The 16,627-nt window shown below is 38.2% G+C and overlaps 1 pseudogene; it reads right to left on the bottom strand.

Annotated features, from left to right (window-relative positions):
* Positions 1 to 7,847: 7,847 nt before the first annotated feature.
* Positions 7,848 to 8,733, bottom strand: LOC111538744 (annotated as a pseudogene).
* Between the last annotated feature and the right edge of the window lie 7,894 nt (positions 8,734 to 16,627).

Here is a 16,627-nt window from a genome sequence, read left to right as displayed (position 1 = left end):
ATTTAAGATTCTCCATGGAAGCTATGAGACTTGGCTCATCATTCATACATTGATTAACAAACGTCAATTGTCCGCCTACTAAGTGCAGGGCCTTGCACTGGGTGCTTTGGGATTTTGCAAGAGGCATAAAGCGTCGTTCTTGCCCTTTAGTACAGTGTGTATGAACTGGTGACAATGAAATAGGCTGCTTTTTAAATTTCCCTTTTTTTCCCCTTGAAACTTTGACAAAAGGAAGACTATCCCTTAAAGAAAGACATTTTGTTTTATTTTCCAGGACAAATACTATCAAAAAATCAGGTTTGGTAACTCTCAGGCCTTGTGCCTAGGAAAATATGATTATCAGGAAAAAAGATGCAGGGGCATGTCCTGGCTTAGGTACCTTTTGTTCACTGTAGGGTAGAGTACAGTGAACAGTGAATACAGGGTAGAGGGAATAGGAATTTTTTTTTTTTTGAGATGGAGTCTTGCTCTGTTGCCCAGGCTGGAGTGTAGTGGTGTGACCTCAGCTCACTGCAACCTCTACCTCCCAGGTTCAGGCAATTCTCCACCTCACCTCCTGAGTAGCTGGGATTACAGGCACCCACCACCACTCTTGGCTAATTTTTGTATTTTTAGTAGAGACAGTAGAGACGGAGTTTTTACCATCTTGGCCAGGCTGGTCTTGAACTCCTGAACTTGTGATCCACCTGCCTCGGTCTCCCAAAGTGCTGAGATTACAGGTGTGAGCCACTGTGCCCAGTCAAGAATTGCTAATTAAATACTCATAGTCTTTTAAACTTGGCCAGATGATATTTTTTTTGGCTTTGTTTAATCTTTTGTATAAAACTTCATGCATACTAAACATGACACTAAAATATATGTATGTTATAAAGTCTGATACTGTAATGATCACCTGTGAGGCTACCACCCAACCTAAGTACCATAACAGTATCAATGACTTGCATTTCTTTTCATATTCTTCCTCTGTCCTCCCATCTCATCTCTGGCTTCCCCTCCTTAGAGATAGCCACTACCTTAGAATTTACACTTACTGGATAGAGTTTAGTCAATTTCTTTTTCTTCTTTTTTTTTTTTTAAGATGGAGTCTTGCTGTGTTGCCCAGGTTGTAGTGCAAAAGTGTGATCCCAGCTCACAGCTGATTCTCCTCCTCAGCCTCGGGATTACAGCTGGGATTACAGGCCCCCACCAGCACGCCTGGTTATTTTTTGTTTTTGTATATATTTTTAGTAGAGACAGGATTTCACTGCATTGGCCAGGCTGGCTTGAGTTTAGACATTTCCAATCCGTACATAATGCTGTGCATGATGTGGTATATTCACAGAGAGGTACCTTAGTTTTCAGAGTTTATTTTGCTGTGGCTGATAGACCTAGACATCTGTGGCTACATTTGTTTCCATACACGGGCACGACCTATACACAAATGGAATTCCTCCTGAAGAGGCTGCAGAGCATGGGGTTATGTGTGTGGGCCTGAAGTCAGGTAGATCTGGCTTTAAATCTCACCACTTTGACTAGACAAAAGTAAAATGTGTTGTGTCTGCCTTCAGTGCCAGGCTGTTTGCAGGTGATATCTCAGTTATTCGTATGACACTGTGAGATGTATTCATATTCTCATCTTCCTGGTGAGGAAACTGGGATTCAAGGACATTGTGGAATTTGTTCTGAATATCTAGCTTGTAAGAGACACCATCAGCATTAAGCAACCTTCAAGTCTTATTCCAAAGCCTCCTTTTCTTCCTCCTGTTAGAAAGTTTCTGTTTCAAATTGGTAAGAAAACCAAGGCAATCATTCTCATATGGGTTTGATCAATGCGTATATATATGACCGCAACTTTGGAAGTTGTGGTCAATGCAAGAAAATATTTTTTAAAAACTCAGAAGAATTAATACTGGAAAACAAAATTAAAATATCATTTTTAGATGTTATGATTGTATACTTTTAAAAACTAAAAGAAATAATCTAAAAAATAAAATAACTATAGGCATCAATAAAATGGACAGATGAATGCAACATATATAAATATATACCAGGAGTCCTTTTATTTATACCAGAATAACATAATATTATCTAAATTATTTAACAATCAGAATTCTTATGAAACAGTTGCATGTCTTATCTAATAGAAACAAAATATAAAACTTTACTGAATAATATTAGAGAAGATGAATGGAAAGGTGTACTATTGTCCTTCAAAATAATGATCAATCAGAAAGCCTTCTATCTCATTCAACAAATGTATAGGTTGACTATTGTCCACCTCAAAAATCTTCATAGGATATTTGAACTTAACATGATTGTAATTTTTATTTGCAAAAATAGATGTCATTTATTTAGCACTTACCACCCCCATGCTCACCTAAGAGCATTAACTAGTATTTTGCAAAGAGAACAATAAATGGAGGTATATCTTCCCCCGATAAGCACATAGTTAAATGGAACAGCATAGTTCAGAAGTAAATATATTGTACATAAGAATAAAACAGATAACAAGAGGCATCTTTGAAAAACAATGAAATAAAGAATTATTTAATACACATTGTGTAGTATTCTTATCTAGATCTCTTTTCAAAAAAATCAGTTTAATACAGCAATTTAATACCTCATGATCAAAATACATTTTATATGGCTAAAGTTTTAGATAATAGAAACTATTACAGGAAATATAAGTTATTGATTGTCAGATCTTTGGAGAAAACACTCTCCTTTTTTAAAAAAAATTGTACTTTGAAGTGTCAGAAGAAATCACAAAGAAAAAGACTGACAAATTTGGCTACATAAAGGATTGCAAACACATGAGCAACGACAAGAACAGAATAACTCAGGTCAGCAGATGGGAAAGAATCACATCAAACATGACAGAGGCTATCATCTGTGGTGAAAACTCTCACTGGAGAGCTGAAAGTAGTGGACCAGTTCTTCCCAAAGTGCAGGCTGTGGGAAGGACAGAGAAGACCAGCTTCTAGGAGGGACCAGGGCTGGCATCTTGGGGACCTGCTTGGGCACAGGGAAAGGGGGGCTGACCTCACTCCCATCTAGGTCTGGTGGGTTTCTGGGGACTGGAGAGTCACCATGATCCTAGGATATGGCAGGATGTGGTTACCCAGGACTTCTATCTCTCTCTAGGAGGGTCCTCTACTCTAGGAGGTAGAAAGGAAGGAAACACTGAGGGAGGAAACAGCCCTGGATATAGAAAGGATTGGAAGAGTTGTCCTAGAAAATCAACCTTAGTGACAAGGAGGGAAACTGCTTCTGCAGGTAAAGGAGAAGATGGAGACAGTGTCTCCCAAAGAGCCATTAGAAAATAGAAGTTCTCCCCCATAGGCAAAACAGGATCCCATGGCAGGTGGATTTTTCTTGGCTGTGAGTACATTTTTTTGCATGGTGCTTACAGAACGTGGTGCTTAGGACCATCATTCCAGGACTCAGGAAGCCACATGGGAACTTGGAGGGAAATATGCGAGGAGTGTCTGGTCATAGTAGATAGTAGATACTCAATAAATATTTGTTAAATGCAAAAGATAAAACCTAGCTGTCCAATCTGTGACAAAATCTTGATAACTTTAGCATTGCTGATGGCATGCTAAATTGCTTCAATGCTTTGGAAAAACAACGTGACTATGTCTAGTGTATCACTACACAAGGGCAAATGTTCAAATCTTTTGAGCTTGTCAGTGTATGCTTTTGGGAATTTAAGAAAACAATTGAGCATCAAAACAAAGCTATACATATGAAGTTCTGTAATAGTAGATGCTGTGGCCTGAATGTTCAGGCCCTGCCCTCTGAAATTCATTTGTTGAGATCCTAACCCCCAAGGTGATGGTATTAGGAGGTGAGGTCTCTGGGAGGTGACTAGGTGACGAGGGAAGAGTCCTCCTGATTGGGATTAGTGCCCTCAGAAGAGAGGTCTCAGAGGGTTCCTTGCCTCTTCCACCATGTGAGGACACAGAGAGAAGACAGCTGTCTATGAACCAAGAAGGGTGCCCTCACCAGACGCTGAATCTGCTAGTACCTTGATGTTCTTTCCCAGTCTCTAGAACTATGAGAAATAAATTGCTGTTGTTTATAAACCACTCAGTGTATGGTATTCTGTTATAGCAGTCCAAATTAACTCAAACAGTTAAAAAAAAAAAAAAAAACACATGAGAGGTTAATATAAATACACATATATCAATAAAATAGTATTTATTCATTAAAAATGGCAGATAAGACCATAGAAATGGAGAGAAACGTGTAATATTAATGTCAAGTGAATAAAGCAGAATGTAGAGGGGCTTCCCTCTGCCTCCAACATACTTTGCTGAGGCCCATCCCCCTACTGAATGCCCCTGAAATCCCACTATGCTGACACCCTCTTTAGTGCCACATTTTATGCAGGTCCCCAATGTGCTTTATCTTGCCTCCTCAACATCTCAGAGATGTTTTTGTATGGAGTCTATCAATTCAATTAATACAACTGTCCCTGGTTCTAGAACTCAGGCCTAGGGATTGGGTGGGAAAACATTAAATAGTAAGGATGTTTACCTTTTGTCTTTATGCTGTGCTTAAAATCATGTCACCCCTTTCAATACTGTTTGACCAAAAACATATGTCCAACTCTAACTAGTTTAAGATGAGATTTTCTTAGGAGGCTCCTTAGTCTTCCCTCATGCAGATCAACCCCCAGTGGGCCTGATCCTTTGGCCTCTACATGTGTCCAGACATGTCTGAATCCTATGGTGGCAGAAACTACTCAGGTGCAAATTGAGACCTCTGACATGAAAGTAATTCTTTTGTTAAGTAGTGAGATGTGATATGTGCTTTCATTTTAACAATGTTCCTATATATTTTACTTATATAGAAAAATGAGAATGGATCATCGCCAGTATCTGCTGCTTTCTTGACAGTTTGTGAATTATCATTTCATGCTTTAGTCTTATATTTTTTAATTCAATTTTTAAAAATTATTAATGTGAAGCATACTTTGAAACCAACCTAAAATTTATAGAGAAAAAGTTGACAATCTTCTCTTACCCCATCCAATCCATTTTTACAAACCTTTTAAAAACAAATTTCCTAAAAGAGGATGGCAATTTACAGTCCCGTCAGCCATGGTTTGATCTATGGTCCTATGTCTATTTTTCTTCATACTCATACAAAGAAACATAAATGCATGCACCATATGTGTGTTGATGAAATCACCTGACACACATACATTTGAAACTTGTTTTCTTTCACTTAATATTTCTTCTGGGTGTCTCTCCAGGTCAACTAATATAGAGCCCACCAGTTATATTTATAGTAGCATAATGAAACTGCCTTTATAAAAACTGTAACTGAGAAAATTATGATGGTAAAAGAAATTTGACTTAACTGCCCCCATCTTGCTTCTAACCTCCAAGCTGTCCTTGTTCATTCTTGGGCATAGGCTGAACTAACTTTGGGAGGAACTTAGTTTATAGTTCAACTTTGAGACAAAGATGATAACAACCCTTTGCCAAAACAAACCTTCCTCCCTGGGGACTAGACTGCCTTTGCGGGACTAATGAATTAACCACAAGTTGAGAAATTATGGTTTAGGAGTTATGCTGCTGGAGGCTGCAAGATTCTAAACTCCTCCAAATGGCTCCTCGGGATAACATCACTATTGTAAAACCTAAAATCTGTGCTTGAGATATTTTGCAGACCTTGCACTCAATGGATCAGCTGGCACCATCCAGATCGCTACGTGTGGCTCCCACCCAGAAACTGACTCAGCGCAAGAGGACAGCTTTGACTCCCTGTGATTTCATCTCCGACCCAACTAATCAGTACTTCCCACCCCCTGGCACCCTACCCACCAAACTATCCTTAAAAACTCTGATCCCCAAATTTTCAGGGAGACTGAGTTGAGTAATAATAAAACTCCAGTGTCCTGTACAGCAGCTCTGTGTGGATTAAGTGCTTTCTCTATTGCAATTTTTCTGTCTTGATAAGTTGGCTCTGTCTAGGCAGTGGGCAAGGTGAACCTGTTGAGTGGTTGTAATAATATTCTGTTGTATAAACGTCTTGTAGCTAATTCAATTATTTCCCAATTTTGGACAATCAGCCTATTTTTGTGATTTTTAAAAGAATGCTACAATAAAGATTCTTATATATATGCATTCATGTTATAAGTGTATACATACACACTTACATTTACACATACACACATAAATATTGGTGCTTTTGTTTCTCTCAAATATGATATTGGCAATGCTTCCTCATATGTGTTTTACCCTTCAGTATATATTGCTATTGATTTTCCAAAAGAGAATGGCAATTTTCAGTCCCATCAGCCACGGGTTCATTTCCTCACCTTCTCACTGAAAGTGTACATATCCTTTAATTTTTGCCAATTTGATGGGCAAAAAATGGAATCTCATCAATATTTTAATTAACATTTCTCTAGCTACTTGTTAGGTTGTGTATATTTTCATATATTTATTATCCTTTGAATTTCCCTTTGTGATAACGTTGTTTATATATTTGCCCGTTTTTCCACTGGGATGTTAGCACTTTGCTTATTCATTAGTGGGAGCTCTTTATCATATGCACTGCAGCCTGTGTTTTGCCTTCTAACTTTGTTTAATGGTGTTATTTATTTGCTTTGAAAAATTTTTCAAAATGCACATAAATTAGTTTTATGTATGATTTCTGGGCATCCTGTTTTGCTTTTAGGAAGACCTTTCTTCTCTAGATTATATAAATTATACATTTTCTATTTTTTTGGTCTTATTGTTAAAGTCTTTAAACTGTGGAATAATAATGTAATACATGTAATATAATATGTTATATACATTTTATATATGATATGAGGACATATTGCAGGTTTTTTCTTCCAGATTAGCATTTGGAGCAATCCATTTCCTAAAGATTCAGCTGTTCTTGGTGGTGAATGGATGTGGTACCACTTACTTGGGAGGCTGAGGTAGGAGGATCACTTGAATCTGAGAGGTCAAGGCTGAAGTAAGCTATGATTGTGCCACTGCACTCCAGCCCGGGCAACAGAGTGAGATCCTGTCAAAAACAAACAAACAAACCAAAAACAAAAAACCAAAAAAACAAGAAAAACAAAAAATATTCAACTTTCTCAAATCCTTAACTTTCCTGCTACATTGACTGCCCATCACACTCACCTGGCAAAAACCAATGTCTTGATCAATCTGACTATTAATCTGCATATGTGTTCCTGGGTTGCTGAAAACTGCTGGGGAAAAAAAAAAACAATGGCATAAGAGCATTTTTATCACTGACCATTCATGATCTCCAGCTTCAACTGTGTTGTCAATGTCTCCTGAAAAGAATTATCTGGGCTCCAATCAGGGCCACTTAAAAACTTTCACTGTCATAGGGCCTTTGCCTTTCTACTTTCTTCTCACTCTCCAGATTGTTCCCTATTTCACAGAAACAATAAAGGCAAACAGAGGGCAATTCTTTGAAAGTCCTGAGTCCCTCCCAACATTATAAAGCTATCCCTAAGGAAAACCTATTCAGGAGATTCTGTGTACCCCATTCCCTCCTGTTTCCCTAGCGACCTTGCTCTATCTGTTAGCCACTTCCGAATATAAGTTCTTTGCTGGCTCTTCTTGTCATCATTTAAGCACGTTCTAGCCTCTTTCATCTTTAAAAAAAAACAAAAAACAAACCCTCCATTAATCATGCATTCTCTTCTAATTACTATCTCTCTCTCTCTTTTTTCAGCTAAGCTGCTGACTTCACTTTGCACTACCTGCTCACTCATAACCCTTTGTAGTCTGTTTTTTTTTCCCCCAAGATTAAATGATTGTTATAAAAGTGTATCACACTGTATGGAAATCAACATTTTCTGACACAATTTTGTGCATCTAGGACTATAGAAATGTCACTGTCTCTGCCCCACATCTTCGAATCACACGAATAAGTCTTCCCAAAGGGAGCTTCTGGAAAAGCAAGCTATTTCCTGGGCTTATATTTCCCTGATTTTGTAGCATGCATCAACAATCTATCCACGAAGTATATATTGGGGAGTAAGGAGGGCATCCACCAGCAAGACCACAGTTGTTGACAGCCATAAGATTAGAGACAAGCACAAAGGGACAGGTCAACATGCCAGCAAAAATCTTGTGACAGCTTAAGAATAACTCTTTATTTCATTCATGGTAGAAACCCTGCCATCCAGGGCATAGGTATTGATGAGGTAGGCCAGTGAGCTACACAGCCACAAAGAAATCATGTCACCTAGGAGGTGAGGAGACAGTTCCGGGAAAAACCCTAGGATGCCCTCTTTCTGATATATGGTTTTGAAGTCACTAAGTCCACAGTACTTAGGTCCTCTGCCAATGAATTGTACCACAGGTCTCAGGGTAATCACGTGTAAGGAATGTGTGATGAGGGTAGCAGCAGAACGAGCCATCATCTCTCAAGCTGTCTCCTTGATAACTCAAAGGAAGATGAGACTTCTTTCTGTACATTTCCAGGTCCTTGTCCACTCCTGGGAATGCTGTAAAACTTTTCTGTGGGCCACAGTTTGAAGGCCTCCTGAACACAGTCTTAGAGTTAAGCCTGTGAAAAACCCATACCTTTCATCGATACTGGCAATGTGTTGAGTGTAACAAAAGAGACCAGGAAGTTGAAATACTTGCCATCCAAACATATTGCATCCTATTTTTGGAGGAAGAGGCTTATATCCTGCATGAGCAGCTGGGACAGGATGGTGAGACCAGAACCAAGGAGGACTTGACTGGCTGTGTCTGCCATGATGACACCTGCTACAGTATGGCTTTATTTTGAATTTTTCTACTGAAATTACTCTGGCCGGTGGTTCTCAACTTGGGGTGATTTGCTTCCCAAGGGACATTTTGCAATGTCTGGAAACATTTTAGGTTGGCACAAATGGGGGATGGACAGGGGAAATGGGGCTGGTCCTATCATCTAATGTGTAGCGGTTAAGGATTTTGCTAATCATTCCATCATGCACAGGACAGCCCCCCATCATAAAGTTATTCAACCCTATGTGTCAATGGTGCCAAGGTTGAGAAACTTGCTCTAGACAAAAAGTTACCATGAAGTTCCTCGTGGCTAAAGCCAAAGGACTGTTCCAGCTCTTATTTTCTTGACCTCTGTGAAGTGTGGGGCACCATTGTGACTCTGCCTTCTTGAAACCATGTCCTCCTCTGGCTTCTCTATCACCAGTCTTTCCTGGTTACCCTCTTACTTCTCTGACTGCTCCTGTTCATCATCCTCATTTGTCTAAATTTTGAATATAACTGTTTTTTAGAGATCCAGCCTCAATTTTCTTCTTACCTTCCACACTGTTCTTAGATGATTTTGTTTAATCCTATGACATTAACTTCTGAGTAAACACTGCTGTCTTCTAAGTCCATATCAAAACTCACACAATCCTGCCTATTGAACATCTCACATACGCCAAACTGAACTCATGAGTGGACTGCCCTTCCTCACTAAACTATGTGTTTCTGTTTCTCTAGCCAAAGATGGCACTACCACCAACCCAGCAGCCGAGATCCAGAAACCTGGTGGGGACTCTTCAGTCCTCCTTTTCATTTAATCAGATGTTCGACAAATCTTCTTCATCTCCTTTTATTTCTTTCTTGTTCATTTCTCTTAAATCTATTTGCTTATCTCTGTTCTCAATCCAACCCCTGTATTACTACAGCAGCCTCCCAACTACTTTTCTTAACACATCTTTTTCCCATTCAATCTGTCTTATAAGTTGTATTTATAATGATCTTTCCAAAATGCAAATCACATTAGATCTATATCTAAAATCCTTCACTCCTTTTCCTCATCTAAGAAAAGGCTAAATTTCTAGAAGTGGCCTAAAAAGTCATTCATGATGACAACCTCTGGAGAGTAAGTCCATATCTTACTTATTTTGCTATAGTACAGTGCTCAGTACATATTAGTGGGATACATAAATACATGAAAGAACAAGTTTCTGGAGAAAAAGCTATCACATACATGTGTGTCCTTAGTGTCAGAAGCTAAAATTAACTTTATATGTTTCCTTTATAATTATGTGAGTACTTTTCTATTGAATCATAAATATGAAACTAATGTTATACTGGATGTCATGAGAAGTAGGCTCAAAATTGAGAAATGAAAATAAAATATATTTTAAACAAATGCTTACAAGTGAAATTATTATGCCAGTTTTGCATCTTGAAGGTTGTGATACACGTTTCCAAATTGTTTTAAAAGATATGGTTCACATTTAAAACACCAACCATTGCAGGTTAAAATCTTTGAAGGTGAAGTATTATGATGTCTGCAACTAGGTTTCAGGTGGTGTAGCAAAAATGTTATATATATATATTATACATATAAACATACATAGTTGTATATACATAAACCCACAGATACACACACACATATACACATGGAGTAAGAGAGAGAAAGAGAAAGAAAAGAGACAGAGAAAGAGAAAGAGAAAGCAAATGTGACAAATATTTACAGTATAGACATATTAGGATTTGTCAGAGAAATAGAACCAATAGAATACATATATATATGTGCGTGCATCACACACACACACCCATATATATATACACACACATATACCTATATATATATACACATATACACACATATATATGTGTGTATACATATAAAGATTTATTATGAGGAATTGGCTCATGTAATTACGGGGGCTAAGAGGTCTCATAATCTGCCATCTAAAGCTGGAGACCCAGGAAAGCCCATGGTGTAATTCCAATCCAAGCCTGAAGGCCTGAGAACCAGAAGAGCTGATGGTGTCAATATAAGTCCAAGGGCAGAAGACCAGTGTGCAAGTCAAGCAGCCAGGCAGGAAGCAAAAAGAATGAAATCCTCTTTCACTCTTTGTTCTATTTGGTAGAAAGGCAAAAGTCCTCAACTGATTGGATGAGGCCCACCCCCACTAGGACGGGGGCAAGTCTTCTTTACTGAGGTCACTGATTCAAATATCAATCTTATCTGGAAGACTGCTCACGGACAAACTCAGAAATGTTTGATCTGGGCTCTACTTGGCCCAGGGAAGTTGACACAGAAAAGGTGAGGGGTATGTGGGTGTTCATTTTACTATACTTTTAGATTTTCTACTGGTTTAAAAATTATCAAAAGAAAATCTTAGTAAAAAGAGCACCAACAACAGTGTTTGAAGTTGTACAATTTTAAACAATCTCAACAACACTAACATTGTAATAATTTTGAAAAAACTTTTGCTGATTTAACAGAAAAAGTGGTATATAATTTTTTGATTTCTAATGAAATTGAATCTTTTCACATTTGTTGAGAATCTTCTTTCTTCTTCTGTGAAGTCTTTGCCTATGTGTTGACTGGAGGGTTTGTTTCTTAAGAGCCATATATATATAAAGTATATTCATACTTGGATTGATCAACAGGCAACCCTGAAGCATATACCTTTATGTAAGAACTTCAGGTATGATAAAGAAAGTGCACAAATCAATGGAAAAGGGATGAACTGGAAAATCTGGCAAATTCTCTCTCACACACAAATATGTGAGTTTTTTTTTTTTTTTTTTTTTTACCATATCACACACTAAGATAAATACCAAATTAATGCTATATTATTAAAATGTTGATTGCAATTAAGTATGAAATCCTGAAAAAGTTAAAACAAATTAGATAACTATTCATTGATCTTGGGCTTGAAATCAGGACTTTGTAAAAAACAATGGAAGAAAAAGCAAAGAAAAAATTGGCAATATATTTGATTGCATACAAACTTAAAAAAATACACAACCATCAAAGAGTTAAAATCCTTATTATAAAGGGAACTCTTGAAATCAATAAAAATAATAATGTCACAATACAGAAATATTAAAATAAAACCCAAACCACAAGGAAGAGAATTCACTAATGAAAGAAGAAACCTAAATGTCTTAAAAGCATATGAGCAGATACCTTTAAAAAGAGAATATAGGGTATTGGTCCAGCTGGTTCACGGCAGTTTGTATGAGCGAGATTCAATCTTGGCTGTTGCCAGTCCAGGAAACTGGCAATAATGCTTTCGAAAATGTTAACGTAATACAGATCAGTATCCCTCATCCAAAATGCTTGGGACCAGAAGTGTCTAGATACTGGCTATTTTTTCAGGTTTTGGGAATATTTGCATATGCATAATGAGATATCCTGGGGATGGAACCCAAGTCTAAACATGAAATTTATTACACACCTTATAAACATAACCTGAAGGTAATTTCATACAATATTTTTTGATAATATTATGCATTAAACAAAGTTTTGACATGAGGTTAGATGTGGAATTTTCTACTTGTGGCATCGTGTTGACCCTCAAAAAGCTTCAGATTCTGGAGGATTTCAGATTTTGAATTTTCAGATTAGGGGTGCTCAACCTGCACTCAGCTTTCTCTTAGAAAGCACAGCCAGCAAGAGCTGAGGATCGTCCAGGCATACCTGGTACTGGTCAGGCCCTTAGCAGAGTAATGTGATCAATATGGGAATCCACCCTTTAAAATGCACATGTAGAAATTAAAGAGGGTTTCCTAAGGAACACTACAAAAATAATTATGAAGAAAATCCAACCAGTAGGGGAAAATTAAGGAGATTATATTTATTTAGTCTACAGAGGAAAAAGCTAAATCATGAATAAATAAATAGTTACCTTTAAGCATATAAGTATATTAAAAAAAGAGATTATCCCAAGGAAAGCTAGATTATTCTATCTCTATGATAGACAATAAGAGGAATATGGTTAAATTGCACTAAGAGACTCTAATTAACATTAGGTCTTGCAAAACTCCAGGGAAGGCTAACAAAGAAACAAAGGAATCCCTGTCTTTGTATATCTTTCTGAGCAATTTAGACAACTGCCTATCTTGTGGCTTCATTATAGGATAGCAGGTGGCTGGGCCCTTGATTACAATTATAGGTTTACAGAATCTTAGAGCTGAAAAATAGCCTCAGTAGCTTAAAGTTTCTCTTTTATATGTTTGTAGATTTCTGTTGCCACCCACCCACCAACAGCATATACAAAGGAAAGTATAAGATGTGAAGCTTTGCAGGTTAGAGTTCTATCATAGTTAAGTGACTGGAGCTTTTAATAGTGTCTGCTCAAATAATACGAGCAGATCTTATTTGTATGGCATGAAAAAACAAACTAGGGCAGTAAACTAGGGCAGAACAGTGTGGTATTGTGATTCTTCAGTTGCTTTTTTCAGGTTACAGATGAAAACTAGTCTTTTATCCCAGGAAAAATGTGTATGAGTACGTGCACCCATTCATGATACCCAGATCCTCAAATTTGGTGATCAAAGTGGAGTTCTTAAGAGCAGTTGGATTTCTTATATTTATATCTAAACTGAAATCCTCCCTTTTCTACTTACTAGCCTGTGGTCTTAGGAATGTTAGTTAAATTCTCCAAGTCTGTTTACTCATTTCTAAAATGGGGATAGCCTATCTTATGCATGAGATTTTTCTTGGTGAAAATCAAGTAACAAGATAAAAATTTAAAGAAATTAAGAAGTAAATGAACTGACACATAGCAGAGGCTACCCGAAAGTGTTTTTCCAATTGCTAGTTGTGATCCAGTGCAGGAGTTTAGTAGTAAAAATGGATTCAATAGGTCATGATTGATGTTAAAAACTGAAATACAATAGAAAATATTCATTGCACTTAGTAATCATAAATATTGCATTGAATAATGTATTCTGTATGATATGTTTGTGCATAACAGAGAGTTGTGGAACACTTGTTCCACATAATGGTCAGGTGCATAATGGGTCATGTGTATAATGCCAACACTTTGGGAGGTCAAGGTGGGAGAATTGCTTGAGACCAGGAGTTCGAGACCAGCCTGGGCAGTGTAATGAGACCCCTGTCCCTACAGAACAATTAAAAATCAGCTGAGCAGCCAGGTACGGTGGCTCACGCCTGTAATCCCAGCACTTTGGGAGGCCGAGGTGGGCGGATCACGAGGTCAGGAGATCGAGACCATCTTGGCTAACATGGTGAAACCCCGTCTCTATTAAAAATATGAAAAAAAAAAAAAAATTAGCCAGGCGTGGTGGCGGGTGCCTGTAGTCCCAGCTACTCAGGAGGCTGAGGCAGGAGAATGGTGTGAACCTGGGAGGAGGAGCTTGCAGTGAGCCGAGATAGTGCCACTGCACTCCAGCCTGGGCAACTGAGCGAGACTCCGTCTCAAAAAAAAAAAAAAATCAGCTGAACAAGCATGATGGCTTGCGCCTGTAGTGCCAGCTACTCAGGAGGTTGTGGTGGGAGGATTGCTTGAGCTCTGGAGTCCAAGGCTGCAGTGATCTATAATCACATCACCTAAGTCCAGCCTGGATGACAGAGCAAGACTCTGTCTCCAATGAATCAATCAATCAATCAAAGAATAACTAACTAAATAAATAAAATATTTATTGTGGATCATGGTAAGAAAAGGTTATAGTTATTACAGTTTATTATTTTTGTGTTTTTGGTCTTAACCCTTTGTTTTATTTCCCTAGTGGTTGCTGTAGGATCATAATATGCATTCCACCCCTCCACTGTCTAGTCTGAAATAACATAATACTACCTCACAAAAAAGGCAACAATCCTACAACAATATGCCTCCAGCCATCTTCTCTGGACTTGGGTGCCATGATCTGCATACATCTTACTTCTGCATATGTTACGCACTCTACAAAATATTGTAATCACTTTTGCTTTTAACAGTTAACTTGCCACCAAATAAGTTGAGAAAAAAAGAAAAAGGAAATGTTCACATTTAAGATCTCTGGTGCTTGTCAGTGTTTCTTCTAGATCTGATTCTTTATTTTCCACCAACTTTACACAATCTAAAGTCCCCCTTTAACATCCTCTGTAGTATGGGTCTTCCGGGGATAAACTATCTCAGCCTTGATAATCAGAGAATATCTCCGTCTCATCCCCACAAATAAAGTGCAACTTTTCTGGTTATAAAACTCCAGATTGACAATTTCCCTTCTTCAGCATGTCAAAGTTGTTGCTCCATTTGCAGTCTGGCTTACTTTGCTTTTGATGAAAAGTCAGTGAACCTCCCCATCATTGTTCCTTCTGTGTAACGTCACCTCTTCTCTTGTTGAATCTAAGATTTTATCTTTATACTGGGTTTTCAGCAATTTGACCATAATGTACTTCATTGTTGTTTGGTTTGTGTTCATTCTGCTTGATTTTTATTGAGGTTTTTTGATCCTGGGGTGGCTATTTCTAATCAAATTTGAAAGTTGCTCAGCCATTACTTCTTCAAGCATTTCTCTTTCTCCTTTCCTTCTGAGACTTCAAATGCGCTAGACTAGTTAATATGATCCCTTGGGACATTGATCCTCCCTCCCTCCTTCTTTCCCTCCCTCCTTCTTTCCCTCCCTCCTTCTCTCCCTCCCTCCCTCCCTCCTTCCCTCTCTTCCTTCCTTCCTTCCTTCCTTCCAGACAGGGTCTTTCTCTGTTGCCCAGGCTGGAGTGCAGTGGCATATTTATAGCCCACTGCAGTCCTAAACTCCAGGATTCAAACAATCCTCCTGCCTCAGCCTCTTGAGTAGCTGCACCACCAAGCTTGGCTAATTTTCAAACTTTTTTTTTTTTTTGGTAGAAATGTGGTCTTGCTATATTACCCAGGCAGGTCTTGAACTCCTGGCCTCAAGTGATCCTCCCACCTTAGCCTACAAATGTGTTGGGATTATAGGAGTGAACAAATATGTTTTCCTCTAATCACATCCAATTAAAAAATCATTTTAAGGTAAGTTTGATAGTTTAAAAAGATTATTCCTTTGAACGTTTCTTTTTATAACTAGTGAGGCTGAGCATCAACGTGATGTCCACAAGTCCTTCTGTGAAAGGATTTTTCCCACACTACTTCTTTAACCTCCTCATCCTCCACTCTTCCCTGACTTTTCTTTTTTTTTTTAATTATACTTTAAGTTCTAGGGTACATGTGCACAATGTGCATGTTTGTTACATGTGTATACATGTGCCATGTTGGTGTGCTGCCCCCATTAACTCATCATTTACATTAGGTATATCTCTTAATGCTATTCCTCCCCACTCCCCCGACCCCACAACAGGCCCTGGTGTGTGATGTTCCCCTTCCTGTGTCCAAGTGTTCTCTATGTTCACTCTTCCCTGACTTCAAAATTGCAGCCACATGGGCCTTATTTCCATGTTCAAATGGGCCAAACTCTTTCCTGCTTTGAAAATTTTACCTGTGTTCTTTCCTCTGCCTAGAACACTCCATCCCAAAATCTTTGCATAGCCAGCTCCTTGTTATGATTCCAGCATGACTACATATACCACTTCCTGAGGTTTTCCCTGAGCTTCTATTCTAAAGAAGCCTGGTCTCTTTCTTCATGCTATTGATCAAAATTTGATAGTATCCTGCTCCATAATTTATCTGTTAATTTTCTGTCTCCTATCACTAAGAAGGAAGCCGAGTGAGAGAAGGAACCTTATGTGTTTTGTCCACTGTTGCACCTCCAAATTTAGAAGAGTGCCTGTCATGTAAGAGATACTCAAAAAATACATTGATTGAATAAATGTTTTTGTTTACTGAAAGTTTGTATTTATACTTTGAGGAGCACTTTGGACTGAATTGTTTGTCTCCTAAATGTATAGGTTAAATCCCTAGCCCCTGGTGTGATCTTATCTGTTGGTG

The sequence above is a fragment of the Piliocolobus tephrosceles genome, chromosome 10 (genome assembly GCF_002776525.5).
Source record: "Piliocolobus tephrosceles isolate RC106 chromosome 10, ASM277652v3, whole genome shotgun sequence".
NCBI lineage: Eukaryota > Metazoa > Chordata > Mammalia > Primates > Cercopithecidae > Piliocolobus > Piliocolobus tephrosceles.
This window is presented reverse-complemented; position numbering and strand designations above follow the sequence as displayed.